Genomic DNA, 18515 nt, shown 5'->3' with positions numbered 1-18515 from the left:
ACACTTAAATCTATACTCGATGTTAACAAGTTTCTCTTCTTCAGAAACGCTTTCCTTGCCATTGACAGTCTACATTTGATATCCTCTCTACTTCGACCATCATCAGTTTTTTTGCTCCCCAAATAGCAAAACTCCTTTACTACTTTAAGTGTCTCATTTCCTAATCTAATACCCTCAGCATCAATCGACTTAATTCGACTACATTCCATTATCCTCGTTTTGCTTTTGTTGATGTTCATCTTATACCCTCCTTTCAAGGCACTGTCCTTTCCGTTCAACTGCTCTTCCAAGTCCTTTGCTGTCTCTGAGAGAATTGCAATGTCACCGGCGAACCTCAAAGTTTTTATTTCTTCTCCATGGATTTCAATACCTACTCCAAATTTTTCTTTTGTTTTCTTCACTGCTTGCTCAATATACAGGTTGAATAACATCGGGGAGAGGCTACAAACCTGTCTCACTCCCTTCCCAACCACTGCTTCCCTTTCATTTCCCTCGACTCTTCTAACTGCCATCTGCTTTCATACATCTTGCTCACCAGATGGTAGAGTTTTGTTAGGACTGGCTCTCCCAAGGCCGTCAGTAGTTCCAATGGAATGTTGTCTACTGCCGGGGCCTTGTTTCGACTCAGGTCTTTCAGTGCTCTGTCAAACTCTTCACGCGGTATCCTACCTACTATTCCATCTTCATCTACATTTTCTTCCATTTCCATAATATTGTCCTCAAGTACATCGCCCTTGTATAGACCCTCTGTATACCCTTTCCATCTTTCTGCTTTCTCTTCTTTGACTAGAACTGGGTTTCCATCTGAGCTCTTGATATTCATACACGTGGTTCTCTTCTCTCCAAAGGTCTCTTTAATTTTCCTGTAGGCAGTATCTATCTTACCCCTAGTGAGATAAGCCTCTACACCCTTACATTTGTCTTCTAGCCATCCCTGCTTAGCCATTTTGCACTTCCTGTCGATCTCATTTTTGAGACTGTATTCCTTTTTGGCTGCTTCATTTATTGCATTTTTATATTTTCTCCTTTCATCAATTAAATTCAATATTTCTTCTGTTATGCAAGGATTTCTACTAGCCCTTGTCTTTTTACCTACTTGATCCTCTGCTGCCTTCACTAGTTCACTCCTCAAAGCTACCCATTCTTCTTCTACTGTATTTCTTTCCCCCATTCCTGCCATTTGTTCCCTTACGCTGTCCCTGAAACTCTGTACAACCTCTGGTTTAGTCAGTTTATCCAGGTCCCATCTCCTTAAAATCCCACCATTTTACAGTTGCTTCAGTTTTAATCTACAGTTCATAACCAATAGATTGTGGCCAGAGTCCACACCTGCCCCTGGAAATGTCTTACAATTTAAATCCTGATTCCTAAATCTCTGTCGTACCATTATATAATGTATCTGAAACCTGTCAGTATCTCCAGGCTTCTTCCATGTATACAACCTTCTTTTATGATTCTTGAACCAAATGTTAGCTATGATTAAGTTGCGCTCTGTGCAAAATTCTAGCAGGCGGCTTCCTCTTTCATTTCTTACCCCCAATCCATATTCACCTACTACGTTTCCTTCCCTCCCTTTTCCTACTCTCGAATTCCAGTCACCCATGACTACTAAATTTTCGTCTCCCTTCACTATGTGGATAATTTCTTTTATTTCGTCATACATTTCTTTAACTTCTTCGTCATCTGCAGAGGTAGTTGGCATATAAACTTGTACTACTGTTGTAGGTATGGACTTCGCATCTATCTTGTCCACAATAATGCGTTCACTATGCTGTTTGTAGTCGCTTACCCGCATTCCTATTGTTTTTATTCATTATTAAACCTACTCCTGCATTACCCCTATTTGACTTTGTATTTATAACCCTGTATTCATCTGACCAAAAGTCTTGTTCCTCCTGCCATCCAACTTGACTAATTCCCACTATATCTAACTTTACCCTATCCATTTCCCTTTTTAAATTTTCTAACCTACCTGCCCGATTAAGGGATCTGACATTCCATGCTCCAATCCGTAGAGCGCCAGTTTTCTTTCTGCTGATAACGACATCCTCTTGAGTAGTCCCCACTTGGAGATCCAAATGGGGGACTATTTTACCTCCGGAATATTTTAACCAAGAGGACATCATCATCATTAACCATACAGTAAAGCTGCATGCCGTCGGGAAAAATTACGGCTGTAGTTTCCCCTCACTTTCAGCCGTTTGCAGTACCAGCACAGCAAGGCCGTTTTGGTTATTGTTACAAGGCCAGATCAGTCAATCATCCAGACTGTTGCCCCTGCAACTACTGAAAAGGCTGCTGCCCCTCTTCAGGAACCACACGTTTGTCTGGCCTCTCAACAGGTACCCCTCCGTTGTGGTCGCACCTACGGTACGGCTATCTGTATCATTGAGGCACGCAAGCCTCCCCATCAATGGCAAGGTCTGTGGTTCATGAAACATTTGATTTCTTCTTACATTCCATGATAATGGTTAGAGATGAAAAAATGAAAGTCTTAAGAAAAGGCTCTGAGCACTAAGGGACTTAACATTTGTGGTCATCAGTCCCCTAGAACTTAGAACTACTTAAACCTAACTAACTTAAGGACATCACACACATCCATGCCCGAGGCAGGATTCGAACCTGCGATTGTAGCGCCTGCGCGGTTCCAGACTGTAGCGCCTAGAACCGCTGGGTCACGCCGCCCGGCACTGAAAGTCTGTAGAGGTATATGACAACTCTGTGGAAAGTTACAAGTCTGCAAAGTCTGGAAACAAATTAACACATCTCAGGTAAATGATTGTTATTATTGTAATCGGTGTGCAGCAACACTACTTCTGTTCCAAAAGTAAGTTTGCGGCGTTTTATACATGGCCTCACTTCCTCCAATCTCCCCCCCCCCCCCCCCCTACTCCAGACTGTTACCAGCCAACAACTGAGATGGACACGTGTGCAGTGGAACCTCTGTTAATCTTTATTTGTCGTCCCCTAGTTTCCTTGAACAGAATAACAAGTAAGAGTGCATGATATCTTTCCCTTCCTCTTTTATCAGTACAATGATTAATTGGCTTTTCATTAATTTATTTTCTTAAATACATAAAGGATACAGCTACCCATTTGTGTGGTTTCAGTGTTAATTTATGCACGTACTTTGATGAAAAGTCAAATCAAAATGCGGAATTTTGAAATGCATTAGATTTTGTCCTCCTGTATATCAATGCAAAAGTCATAATGTACAATTTCTGAAACTGTACAGTATTTCACACAATAATGAGATATAATTTATATTTTTACTGAAAATGGAATGATGAAGATTTACTCAGAGTGGATAACAAATCATGACTTTTGGTACATTGTATTTGGTATAGAAGAATTTGTATTTTCGAGTGTATGTTAAATTAGTATCTTGCTAGGTGGTCAATTTTGCTACAAATTTGCAAGATACATTATTAAGCAAGTGCTGAATTGGCCTCAGCTATGCCAGGTACTTCTACAGCAAACGTAGTTCTAGGCAGCTTAGCTTAATTCATTACTCGGTATTTAGCTGAATATCCTATGAAGTAACAGACTTCAGAGTGAAAAAAGTCATCCAAAACTTGGAAAAAAAGAAAAAAGAAAAAGAAGGGTAATCTGAATGAACTTTCAGAATGTGGAACCACACCATAGTTCAGAGTTCAGACAGTATGTGTGAAACAAATAACAATTTTGACTGTAATACCAAAAAGCAGCCAAATTACTTTGTTCTTGCTAGATCGATACAAGCTTTTTTTGTAAGCTATTCACTGAACAGTTCTGCTGAAGAGTGTTGAGGGGGAGGGGCGAAAGACCTAGCATAGCTTGAAGAACATATTATGAAACACTGCAGCAATTATTTAGTGCAAGCTCACAACTGGGAGAAACATACAATGGGTTTGAATGACAGTTACTAAATTTCGTACAATTCCTGTTTGATAACAGACACTACAAACTGCAGCAACTGGCTGTTTTCCTGAGATGTTTGCAACAGTACGATAGGACGCTAACGTATCACACAGCAACAGCCACAATTCTTTATAGTCCCTAAATTAATCTCATTTATAATGCACAGGGACCAGACTGGAAGAACTTACAAGTTAAAATTCACCCATTACACGCGCAAATAGCGACGAAGTAACTCATAAATGCAAATATCTTTTTTTGCATTGTATCATTACGTTTATATGCGACACATCTTTCGAGAAACGAAACCCGAATTTCGGGAACTGTTTCTCGCTATGGTGTTTAGTTGTATAGATCTGGAGCCAATTTGCTAGCCCAGTTAAACACGGCACCTGGAAAACAGTTGTAACAGTTTCTGATTTAGTCAGCACGGTCGCTGTTTATCTTCAATTAGACAATTTGTAAACAGCTAGTTTAATATTTCTACTTACTCTTCACTGATTGAAAAGCCACTCCATCCATATTAGCCGAAAATTTTTGCGGGTTTCCAGAATCGATTTTGAAGTCTTGGCATTAACAACCAAAAGAGGTATGGGGAAATCGGTTTATGAAGTCCAGTTTTGGGAATTCCATGTAAGTGGGGTGTATGTTGGCTCTGCTGTTTTCCTAAAGGAACATCTTAAACTCAGTGAATTACTTAATGAATGTGTGTCCTTATCGACATTAACCATCATAATACTAATTTTTTGTTTTGTATTGCTGGTAACGTCTGCAATTCACTATACATATTTTCATTTTCGTAATAATGTGCATTTGCATTGAGAAACGCAAATATCTTACTTATTACTAAATATTATATATATTCGCAGAAGAAGCTGAGAAGCAATGTGGTGTAGAGGATATGATACAAAACTGTTGCATGGAGGGTTCAAAACGCACCTGGACTGTACAATTTTAATTTCTATATTCGACTTGAATACATTCTAGAGGTATCCACAAATGTCAAGAATCATTGTACTGGTTGTTCTGTAGGTATACATACAGGGTGTTACAAAAAGTACGGCCAAACTTTCAGGAAACATTCCTCACACACAAATAAAGAAAACATGTTATGTGGACATGTGTCCGGAAACGCTTGATTTCCATGTTAGAGCTCATTTTAGTTTCATCAGTATGTACTGTACTTCCTCGATTCACCGCCAGTTGGCCCAATTGAAGGAAGGTATTGTTGACTTCGGTGCATGTGTTGACATGCGACTCATTGCTCTACAGTGCTAGCATCGGGCACATCAGTACGTAGCATCAACAGGTTAGTGTTCATCACTGACGTGGTTTTGCAGTCAGTGCAATGTTTACAAATGCGGAGTTGGCAGATACCCATTTGATGTACAGATTAGCACAGGGCAATAGCTGTGGCGCGGTACGTTTGTATCGAGACAGATTTCCAGAACGAAGGTGTCCCGACAGGAAGACGTTCGAAGCAATTGATCGGCGTCTCAGGGAGCATGGAACGTTCCAGCCTACGACTCGCGACTGGGGAAGACCTAGAACGACGAGGACACCTGTAATGGACGAGGCAATTCTTCGTGCAGTTGACGATAACCCTAATTTCTGCGTCAGAGAAGTTGCTGCTGTACAAGGTAACGTTGGCCATGTCACTGTATGGAGAGTGCTACAGGAGAACCAGTTGTGTCCATTCCGTGTACAGCGTGTGCAGGCACTATCAGCAGCTGATTGGCCTCCACAGGTACACTTCTGCGAACGGTTCATCCGACAATGTGTCAATCCTCATTTCAGTGCAAATGTTTTCTTTACGGATGAGGCTTCATTCCGACGTGATCAAATTGTAAATTTTCACAATCAACGTGTGTGGGCTCATGAGAATCCGCACGCAATTGTGCAATCACGTCATCGACACAGATTTTCTGTGAACGTTTGGGCAGGCATTATTGGTGATGTCTCGATTGGGCTCCAAGTTCTTCCACCTACGCTCAATGGAGCACGTTATCACGATTTCATACGGGATACTCTACCTTTGCTGCTAGAACATGTGTGTACGACACAACATGTGGTTCGTGCACAATGGAGCTCCAGCACATTTCAGTAGAAGTGTTTGTATGCTTCTCGACAACAGATTTGGTGATCAACGGATTGGTAGAGGTGGACCAATTTCGTGGCCTCCACGCTCTCCTGACCTCAACCCCCTTGACTTTGGGTGCTCTCGTCTACGCAACCCCGGTACCAAATGTAGAGACTCTTCGTGCTCGTATTGTGGACGGCTGTGATACAATACGCCATTCTCCAGGGCTGCATCAGTGCATGAGGGATTCCGTGCAACGGAGGGTGGATGCACGTATCCTCTCTAGTGGAGGACATTTTGAACATTTCCTGTGACAAAGTGTTTGAAGTCACGCTGGTAAGTTCTGTTGCTGTGTGTTTCCATTCCATGATTAATGTGATTTGAAGAGAAGTAATAAAATGAGCTCTAACATGGAAAGTAAGCGTTTCCGGACACATGTCCACATAACATATTTTCTTTCTTTGTGTGTGAGGAATGTTTCCTGAAAGTTTGGCCATACCTTTCTGTAACATCCTGTATATACTGTATATACTGTACGTGTTCTGGCCAGAGGCAGTTCGCTCCGCACTGTTGTATATGCAAGTGCTGAATAAAGCTTCGTTATGTGAAGTTAGTGTTCGTCATTCAGCTAATTACACCTCCTTCGAGCCATATTCAACAGATCGCCGTCTACCGGAGGCAGAAGAAGAAGAGGGCGTTAAGATGACGGCAACTGTGTGCCACCATGTGAGACATCCTTTCGGCCAAGATCCAAACAAGTGGCTGAAGGTATATGAGCGTATAGCCAAATTTAATGAATGGGATGACACCGTTTGTTTGGCTAACATATTTTCCTACTTGGTTGGCACTGCCACGTAATGGTATGAGAACAACGAGGGGAAGTTCACAAGCTGGGAAGTATTCCAGGCGGAACTGTGCGAGTATTTTGGCGACACACGATGACAGAAGTGCGAGGCTGAAGATAAAGTGCAGAGCAAAGCGTCGAGGAGAAACTACAGTATGCTACATTCAAGACGTCTTCGAGTTGTGTAAAATACTGGATGCTAGAATGAAGGAGGAAGTTAAGGTTGCACATCTGATAAAGGTGTTACTGAGGAGATGTATCAAGCCCTACAACAGACGACTTCATGAAATGGTTTCAGTATATCGAGACAATGCATCAAAAAAGAATAACATGCAAGAAGTTTGAACGGCTTCCAAACGTCGTATCGATGCCTGTGATGGAGGAAGCAACCGAGTTGACAAGAGTTCTTCGTCAGATAGTGATAGGGGAGGTTCAGAAGGCACCTGGGTTGCACATCGAGCAAAAAACCGAGACGCTTCAAGAGGTCATAAGGGAGGACGTGGAACATACATTGAACTAATGTCTCCTTCTTCATTTCCCTTTAAAATGGTGAAAAAGTAGACACCCAGGCGGAGTTACGTTCCTACACTGCCGCATGAGGAACCTGTTCGGACACTGAGGAACACTGATGTCTGGAGAACCCAGGATAACCGACCAATATCTTCCCACTGCGGACGACCGGGACACGTGGTGTGCTACTGTCGAGAAATGTGGATGATATTTGACGACGCCCGCGCCAGAAGACAGCAGACCGATCTTAGCCGACGCCAACTCTGGGACGACGAAGATGAACAAGAAGATGTAGGTCACCATCGCCGCAAGCTAGCCGCTGAGAGGACGCTCCCCAACACGCCGATTGAGGTCTCTATGGCCGTTTAGAAGCTCCAGTCGATCACCTAGCCACCGAAACGTGGAAAACTAAAGGGTGCGAACTTCCTCGGAGGTGAGGCCGCCGAAGAGAAAAATCCTCCGCCGTCGATCACTACAAAAACGACAGGGAACTACGTCGACATCCTCATGGGTGGCCGACCAGCCAAAGCTCTCGTGGACTCTGGGGCATCGTATCCAGTCGTTTCGGAGAAGTAACGTCGGCGGTTGCACAAAACCGTATTCGTCGACAAAAAAAAGATCTCTGCTGAAGGTGGCTAACGGGAAATATGCAAAACCTACAGGAAGATGTAGCATTCGTGATTCGTGTGGGTATAAGTGGCCATACACAGCCCTTAGAATTCATTGTCTTACAAGAGTGTAGTCATGGCGTCATTCTCGGATGGGACTTTTTGAAAGCTTCTCAGGCAATTATAAACTGTGGTTGCTCGAAGATTATGCTAGACGAGACGAGATACTGTGGACAGGAAGACGCACATCCGAGTGTGTGGTGACTACGTGTGCTGGATGAAGTGATCATACCAGCGGTCAGCGCTAGAGAGGTGTCATGTGTCATGCCATGCACCAACCCATGGATCTTGTAGTGGAATGTAAGAGAAGCACACCACTGGAGAATAACTTGGTCATCCCAGCCTCTGTCATCTCGTATAAGAACGGATTCGGTGAATTGTGGATAGTTAACTGTCACCGAGAACCGCAGATCCTTCCAAGACGAATGCGCATAGCAAGCTCTGTGCTCTAAATTGCAGAACAGCTGAGTATCATAGAAACCTCCCATGCCGAGGCTGTGGGCGAAATTGGCGCCACCAGTACGAGACAAGATCTTCTAGCTCGACTATCACCAGATCTCACAAAGGGACAACAGAACATCTACTTGCCATTCTTCAAGAGTTCTCTGAATGCTTCAGTGCACAGATGAAGAGCAAATTAGACAAATTGACAGTGAAGCACTGGATTTGCATTGGAGACCATCTACCAATAAGCCAGAGAGCGTACCCTGTGTCAGCAACGGAACGTCGAATAATTCGCGACAAGGCAGGGAAAATGATGAAAAATGACATCGTTCAGCCTTCGCACAGCCCGTGGTCGCCACCAGTGGTTCTCGTCAGGAAGAAGGACAGCAGCTGGCGCTTTTGTGTTGATTACAGGAACCTTAATAAGGTAACTAAAAAGGACGTTTACTCTCTTCCACAAATTAGATTGTCTGATGGGGGCTAAGTTTTTCTCAACCATGGACGTGTACTCGGGATACTGGCAAATTGAATTGGATGAGGCTGATCGTAACAATACTGCATACATCACCCCTGAGGGCCTGTAAGAGTTTAGGGTAATGCCGTTTGGTTTGTGTAATGCACCAGCAATTCTTGAATGGATGATAGATAAACTTCTACGTCAGCTGAAGTGGACGATGTGTCTTTGTTAAGTAGATGACTTATAGTGTTCTCAGAGAAATTTGATGAACATATAAAAGGACTCAGGGCTGTTCTTATGTGTCTCCAACAAGGCGGACTGAAACTTAATCCAAGAAAGTGTCTCTTTGGAGCAAAAGAAATCAAAATACTTGGACACCTTGTGTAAAAAGAAGGTGTGCAGCCAGATCCAGAAAAGGTGGGAGCTAGAACGGAATTTCCTATTCCTAAGGGTATCAGAGATGTGAGAAGCTTCCTCGGATTATGTTCTTACTACTGTCGTTTTATGAAAGACTTTTGTATCATAGCCAGGCCACTCCAAGAGTTGTTAAAAACTGATGCTAAATTTATCTGGGATGGTGCTCAACAAGATTCTTTTGATGTGCTGCGAAAATCTCTGGCGACTGACCCTGTACTTGGTCTGTATGGTGAGAGAGCAGCTACCGAACTACACACAGATGCCAGTGGGTATGGGATCGGTGCTGTTCTGGCGCAAATTTCGGATGGAAAAGAGAAGTTTATAGCTTCTGCTTCTACGACACTTACAAAAGGCGAGAGAAACTACTCAACTACAGAAAGAGAATGTCTTGTTGTGATCTGGGCCATGTGCAAGTTTCGACAGTATCTCTCTGGAAGGCCATTCACAGTTGTTACACACCATCATTCACTTTGTTGGTTGACGGGTCTTAGGGATCCAACGGGATGAGTCGCCAGGTGGGCGAGACTATGACATTACCATAGTGTAAAAAACTGGAAAAAAACACCAAGATGCCGACTGTCTCTCAAGACTTTGATGAAGATAGTGAATGTCTTGCTGCACTCCAGGATCTCTCTGCTGAGGAGAAGGAGGACGCAAAGATATCTCAAATTCCGCTTGCCTTAAATCGGTCAGAGGATGTGAAAGGACAATTTAAGGTAGTTAATGGATTGCTTTGCAAGAAAAACTTTGATCCGTTTGGAAAGAGGTGGCTACCAGCAATTCCTTAACACACGCGCCTAGATGTTCTACTGAAATTCCATGACACACCTGAAGCCGGACATTTAGAATTTAAGACATACGATAGAATCTGCAACAGATTTTTCTGGCCAGGTTTATTTAGGAGTGTCCGTCGCTATGTGTCGCAGTTTCGAGAGTGCCAGAGGAGGAAGGCACTTCCTCAGAAACCACCTGGCCGATTCATAGCAATTCCACCCTCCGCAACACCTTTCCAGCAAGTTGGGATTGATCTCCTAGGACGATTTCCAACGTCTGTTAGTGCAATAGATCGATTATTGTTTACACCGATTATCTGACATGCTATGCCATTACAAAAGCCGTGAAAACATCGAAAGCATCCGAGGTAGCCAAACTCATCGTGGAAGATGTTGTATTAAAACACGGTGCCCCAAGGTCGTTAATTTCGGATCTAGGGGAAGTTTTTCAGTCGAATCCTGTGACAGGGATAACCGTCGGTGCAACATAACTCATCACATGACGACTGCCTACCATCCGCAAATAACAGGCTTACTGAACGCCTTAATAAGACCTTGGCCGACGTGCTACCAATGTTCGTCAGTGTTGAGCAGAGCAACTGGGATGAGGTGCTACGATACGTGACGTTTGCATACAACACCACCAAACAGGACACCACAGGATTTACACCATTTTTCCTGGTGCATGGGCGTGAGGCGACTACAGCAATGGACACTGCGTTTCTGTTACATCCTGATGACGTGGGCGATGACTACATCGGCCAGGTGTTAACCAGAGCTGAGGAAGCTCGGCAGTTAGCTCGACTCTGCACACTGCAGGCTAAAGGAAACGATCGCCGAAGGTACGACACGAGCCACCGCCCTCTTGTCTACCAGCCTGGTGACCTCGTCTGGATCTTCACTCTGAGAAGCTCATCAGGTGCTACTTTGGACCTTACAAGGTTGTAAGACAGTTGTCTGATGTTACTTATGAAGTTGAAGATTTCGATTCCGACACAAGACGACGGAAGATCAGAGATACTGTCCATGTGCTTCAAATGAAGCCCTACAAGGATCCTGCAACCCAGGGTAAATTCAATACTCCGGCGACAGGCAACAAGCGGAAAGGTGGCGAAGAGCGTAAGGCAAAAGAATTTCTAATATCACCGCCAGGGCGAGCATCAGCCATCGGGAGTCGGAGTACGCAGGGCCGATGACTCATTCCCGGACCAGGAGGACGTAACACCGAGACGCTGTTGTCTTCAGGACAGGGCAATGTCGCACAAGAAGCTGAGTAGCAACGTGGTGTAGTGGATATGATATTAAACAGTTGCATCGAGGGTTCTGAGTTCAAAACTCACCTGGACTGTACAATTTTAATTTCTATAATCAGCTCGAGTCACCACCACCTCAACTCTTTAGGTGGTGGTACTCGAGTACATTGTAGAAGTATCCACAAATGTCAAGAATGATTGTACTGGAATGTTCTGTAGCTCTATATATAATGTATGTGTTCTGGCTGGAGGCTATTCGCTCCGCACTCTTGTATATGCAATAAACCTTAATTAAGTGAAGTTAGTATTCGTAATTCAGCTGATTACATTGGAGGGGGTGGCTTCGAGAGACAGATCTGTGACGCTAAGCATTTTGGTGCAAATTCTCCGTTTGTGTGGTCATTCTTGAGGGTATTTTTGTTCCGTCGTTGCAACTACGAAAATGCGTGATTTTTTTTCACCAGACGCATTTCGCTTTATTGAGATAAAGCATCATGAGTGGTCTGTAACTAAGTTCTTTACATTTTTATTTGCTTTTAGATCGAAAAAGTTCATTAACAATAAGTTGATTGAAACTTCCTGGCAGATTAAAACTGTGTGCCTGACCGAGACTCGAACTCGGGACCTTTGCCTTTCGCGGGCAAGTGCTCTACCATCTGAGCTACCGAAGCACGACTCACAGCCGGTACTCACAGCTTTACTTTACATACGACCAGAATTTCTTCGGATTTTCTACCAAATTTCGAGACAATGTTTCGTTGTGGAACCTATTAAAGGCATCTCGCATCAAAGTACGTGCCAAATTTCGCGCGTCTGTAAATTTTAGCCCATCTTCGGGATTTCGCGTTCTTTTGAACTTCGCATGCTTTTTCCGTTGCCTCTGCAACAGCGTTCGGACCTTTTTTGTGTACCACGGGGGATCCGTTCCATCTCTTACCAATTTATGAGGTATGAATCTCTCAATTGCTGTTGCTACTATATCTTTGAATTTGAGCCACATCTCGTCTACATTCGCATAGTCAGTTCGGAAGGAATGGAAATTGTCTTTTAGGAAGGCTTCTAGTGACACTTTATCCGCTTTTTTAAATAAAATTATTTTGCGTTTGTTTCTGATAGATTTGGAAGAAATGGTATTGAGCCTAGCTACAACGACCTTGTGATCACTAATCCCTGTATCACTCATGATGCTCTCTATCAGCTCTGGATTGTTTGTGGCTAAGAGGTCAAGTGTGTTTTCGCAACCATTTACAATTCGCGTGGGTTCGTGGACTAACTGCTCGAAATAATTATCGGAGAAAGCATTTAGGATAATCTCGGAAGTCGTTTTCTGCCTACCATCGGTTTTGAACAAGTATTTTTGCCAACATACCGAGGGTAGGTTGAAGTCCCCACCAACTATAACCGTATGAGTGGGGTATTTATTTGTTACGAGACTCAAACTTTCTCTGAACTGTTCCGCAATTGTATCATCGGAGTCTGGGGGTCGGTAGAAGGAGCCAATTATTAACTTAATATGTTCAACCAGTTGAGGGTAGTTTTGGATGTTTTATCATTTTCTAGTTTATAATACTGGGTGAGCAGTGACTGCATTTATTTTGCTAGTAGGTATGTAGGAGATGCTCTGAAATTTACTATTGAATGGACTGGATAATTTTCTTTATGGACCTTCAGTTGAGATATCATGTTGGGGGCTTGAGGATTTTTTGTACAAGTCTGTTTCCCTTTGTCTGTAAACGAATACTCTATGCTTTTGAGTGTGTTTTTAGCATGTGTTTGAAGTATGTTAGTTAGGTTTGATTTTATCTTTTTGTTATTTTTACCGATGAATTCTTTTCTTGTGTGTATTCTTTCGATCTCATGAGAACAACACTCATATCTTTGTCAGATAGTGTTATAATGATGTTTTCTGCTTGCAGTTTATCCTTTAGATTTTTAAGCTTTGTTTCATCACAATTAGTTTTGAATTTGTTGTTTTCTTTTTTAATCTATGTTGCTATAGTGAATTTCAGAGCAGCTTCTACATACCTACTAACAAAACAAATGCAGTCACAGCTCACCCAGTATTACAAAAAAGAAAATGATGGAACAATCAGAAATATCTCTCAACTGGTTTATCATATAACAGACGTGGAGTTACAAATAACTTTCGCAGATGCACGCGGTTTGTTTTACAAACGAAACACGTTCGTACTGTTCTGCGATGGTACAACATTTGGGGCAGAATTTACGAACCTTGTCTATCAAAAATTCGTTGTTTATGTTAGAATTACACAGTTTCAATTCATGATGAGTTTGCCAAATATGTAGAATACATTACCATACTTGTTGCTTGGTATAGAAAATTCCCGCCATAAGCAATGTACAGACATGGGCACATACATCAATTTCATTAGTAAAAAACTACAAGTAAACATTTTATTTCACGAAACAGGGGTTTATTATCTCCAAGAGTTTCTTGCGAAATTTCTAAATTCGGAATGAGGTGAAGTAATGTGCGTGATGTAGCTTGATGTTGCTGATAGATGGCACACTGACATGCTGCCTTGGTAAACACATCACAACTGCAGGGCCACAAAGCAGACACCATCTCAACTATCTGTGCTGACAACGTGGCTGCCTCGTGGAATAAGAATTTGTAACCCTAAGCTCTGCAGCCCATAAGTTCGGCACAAAGACTTCAATAACATCAAAAGATGAATGGAAATTCATAAGTGTAATGAATGAAGAGGCAAAAGGAACTTTCAACCACAGGTTGCAGCAAATGGATTCTGTGAAGATGTAGAAAAATGGAAACACCATAGATTATACTGTAAAATTTTGAAGAAACTAACACGGAAATCAAAAGCCCTTTAGTATGAGAAGAAAATAGATAATTCTAATAATAAAATAAAACCAATTTGGACCATTGTAAAAAAAGAAACAGAAAGAGATACAACAAGCGAAGAAGATATAAATAAAATCAGATATGAAGTTACCCATAGTAGATACCCCAAAACTGTGGCTGCGTTTTAATAAACACTTCCTATCAGTCACTCAACAGATTGGTTGAAAGCCCAATGTTGATGAGGCTATAACTCTTTGTCAAGCAGTATATTACACAGTTTCAGAAATTCACCTTAACCCTATAACTGTAGAAGAAATTAAAAAACTTATGTCTCTAAAAAGTACAAACTCCGCAGGGGTTGATAATATATCTAGTAATTTATTGGCATCTTCTTGTGTGGATAAGGGACATTTTCTGTAATATTTTCAATGCTTCCCTTCAGAAAAGGTGTTGTTCCCAGTAGACTTAAGTATGCCATTGTGAAGCCCCTGTACAAAAATGGCGATAAGGCTGAACTAACTAACTATCGACCTATCTCTTTGCTGATAGACTTCTGCAAAATTCTAGAAAAGCTAATACATGTAATAATTACTCACCATCTCATGACGAATCGAGTTCTCAGCAAGAGTCAATTTGGCTCTCAAAAGGGCCGTTCAACAGAAGACGCAGTCTATGCACTTGCAAATGAAGTCCTAGAAACCCTTATAAAAAATGCTAGCACATTGTATCTTCTGTGATTTATCCAAAGGGTTTGACTGTGTTGATCACCAGATTCTCTTGCAAAAAGCAAAATTAGTAGGAATAAGTGGTGTTGCAGGCAATTGGCTACAGTAATACCTGCGAGACAGAAAAAAAAAAGCTGTCTCGAATAGCTCGGGTGGAGTATGTGACATTTCCTCACATTCTGAATGGAGTTCCATTACATGTGGAGTGCCTCAGGGCTCAGTTCTTGGGCCACTACTATTCCTGATTTTTATAAATGATCTACCATCACGTACAAGCCTGCCGAGTAAATTTACATTATTTGCTGACGATATCACAATTTTTATGAGCAGTAGAACAGACAACAATCTTGAGGAACTCATTAATCACATACTCTCAGATGTGGTTAAATGGTTCAAGGTGAATGGTCTCTCATTAAATTCCAGTAAGGCCAGCTTTATTCAGTTCTGTATAAGAACAGAAAGAAAGAGAGAGAGAGAGAGAGAGAGAGAGAGAGAGAGAGATAAGTATGACATGTGGTAATCAGCCAATAGAAAGGAGACGACAAAATTTCTTGGAGTGCACATTGGCAAGAAAATGAACTGGTCTCCACATATTATTGACCTCTGTAAGAGGCTTAGCTCTGCTAGGGGTTGTCACTAAATGTGTTGAACCTAACACTGCAAAAATGGCATACTGTGCCTACTTTCATTCTCTCATTGAGTACGGAATTCTTTGGGGCAACCAGCTGTTAGCAAGGAAAGTGTTCTTTGCACAGAAACGAGCTTTAAGAATTATATGTGGATTGCGCCCAAGAGACTCGTGTAGAAATAGTTTTCGTAAACTTAAAATATACACAACTACATGCCAATATATTTTTTCTCTAATGTGTCTTGTTTGCAAAGATATAGAGATACTTCAACCAAACAGTAATTATCACGAGCATAACACACAAAGGAAGAATGACATGCACAGTGAGCACAGAAATTTGAGCTTGGCGCAAAAGGGTGTCCACTACACTGGAGCAAAACTCTTCAGTGCTCTTCCTCCTGAAATAAAGACAGAGATTCATAACAAGAGTAAGTTTAAGAAAGCACTAAAAATATTTCTGCCAGAAAAAGCTTTTCACAGTCTAGATGAATTTTTAACTAAATCAATTGTAATATTTTAATATTATATAATACAAGTTGACATAATGCCACTAAGAACGTTATTTTACGTGAGCTCTGTATCTGTTTTCTGTAGTGTTTTAATGATTCTAAGAAAATATGTATTTTCTTTTTCTGTATTGCTGCCCAAAGAATTTACTGTATACATTTTTACGTAATTATGTACTCAAATTTCTGTATATGCAAAAAAGTGACTCGTTCCATGTCGTCGTGTATCCATCACAGTTGGACCTATGGAACACGAAATAAATCAAATCAAATACAACCAGGGCCCAATCCATTCAATGTAAACACAGACCACACCATTAAGGAGCCGTGACTGGCTCGCACAGTGCCTTCGGCAACCTGCATCCACGGCTTCGTGGGGTCTGCGCCGCACCGTCAGCTCTTACCAACTGAAATCACGATTCACCTGAGTAGGGCACATTTTGCAGTTGCCTGGAGCCCAACCGCTACAGTCAGGAGCCCAGCACAAGAGCTGCAGGTGTTGCTGTTACCAGAGGCACTCACCCCAGTTATCTGCTGCCAAATTTCGCCACAATATTCTAATGGATACGTCGGTCATATGTCCCACGTCGGTTGCTGCGATTATTTCACACAGTGTTACTTGTCTGTTAGCACTGACACCTCTACACAGACACTGGTGCTCTCTGTCATCAATTGAAGGGCTTTGACCACTGTGGTGCCCGTGGTGAGAGGTAGTGCCTGAAATTTGGTATTCTTGGCACACTCTCGATACTGTGGATCTCGCAAATTTTTAATTCCTACTGATTTCTGAAATAGAATGTCCCGTGAGCATAGCTGCAACTAACATTCTGCTTTCAGAGAGTGTTAATTCCCAAAGTGCGGCTGCAATCACGTCGGAAATCTTTTCATGTGAATCACCTGAGTGCAAATGACAGCTCTCGCAACGCTCTGCTCTTTTATAACTTTCGAATGTGATACTGCCACCATATATACATGTGCATGTCGCTGTCCCACGCGTTTTTCTCACCTCGCCGTACACGAATGCGTCACCAAAGCGGGTCGAACGGAGTTAGCTGGAGGTAAGGCGCGTTACCTTCCTCACAGCTGACTTCTGTATCGTCCATTTGTTGTGTTACCAAGCAAACATTTGTTCATTATTGAACAGTGTGTTGCAGGGCCTGCCAAAGTGCCAATATTATACCAGGGATGGTGGTAAGTGGGGTGTAGAGTTTAATAAAAAAGAAAATGAGAAGAAACGGTTGAAAATGTGGTAAGAAATGGTGAATAGAAAGGGGGGTTTTAAAATCGTAAATAACTGTGAAAAAGGGAAAGAATGAAAAGCAAATTGGACTTTGTGTTACAGAAAAGCTATCAGACTTCGTGATTCGGAAAAGCTATTGTTGGGATGGTCCTTGTGGCGTTTTTGAGCAAAAGTTAAACCAATTTCCACTACAAAAATTACTGAAGAAGAACAGAGAATAGCAAAATGTAACTGACAGGGGGAAATGGCATAGCTTACAGTTAATTCTTTACCATGTTAACACGTCTTCTTTTGTGCGGCGTCCAGGTCTCCGAAAATCTCCTACTTCATTTCTGCGTGAAAAGTCTGCTCCGAAATCTTGCAATCGTCCAGGAACCACTAATTTATACAAATCAAAATCATCTTGACACTGAATGCAATTTATTTTACGTTACTACTTCCATCCTCTGAATTTCATAACTTCCACAATATGTCTACACATTAATAAGTTTTTTCGTCTTAATCAGATCAAGACTAGCTAAAAAGTTTTTTATGTCTGCGTTAAGCTTCTGCTCTCGAGAGACTATAGAGAAACGGATAGAAAACAAAAGAAAGTTACAATTTTAGTATTTTCTCTGCCGTCGAGAGCTCATACCGCTGCGACGGTATAATTTATATCTGAGGGAACGAGTGTAGCGCGCCGAAATTCAAAGTCCCGCTGCAGGGGGAGGGGCGCTATGGGGGCTATAGCCCCCCCTCCCTCCCTCACCCAATGGATTATCATATTATACTGGATAAAATGACTTCAAAAATCAGCGAATATATTACTCCAACAGATTCAATCACTTTTTTAATAATAATGCAAGAATATTGGTTGCTATGTATCTCAAACACAATTTAACATAAGATTAACAGTGGCAAATTGCTTACTATCTAAACCAATAAATATCATTTAACTTAAAATGGGCATCTTAATAATTAACACACATTTTTTACCCTGAACTCCAAAATAGTCACCAAAAACTACTTTAAGCAACACTAAATTTTACCATTTTGTCATTGGAGGACCCCAGCTCTCCTTTTGTTAAGCAATATTCCATTCCCCCAACAATTAGCCATCCCTCCTCGACCGACTTCTAGAATCGCCCCTGTATTATTTATACGGCCACCGCTGTGACGTCACGACGCACGCTGTGAGTCTCGTTTCTAGACGGTGCCGCTTTGAGCAGTCGCGAGCGGGGTCACGCACTATCGCAGAGCTGAGGTCGCA

The sequence above is a fragment of the Schistocerca gregaria genome, chromosome 11, assembly GCF_023897955.1.
Source record: "Schistocerca gregaria isolate iqSchGreg1 chromosome 11, iqSchGreg1.2, whole genome shotgun sequence".
Taxonomy (NCBI): domain Eukaryota; kingdom Metazoa; phylum Arthropoda; class Insecta; order Orthoptera; family Acrididae; genus Schistocerca; species Schistocerca gregaria.
This window is presented reverse-complemented; position numbering follows the sequence as displayed.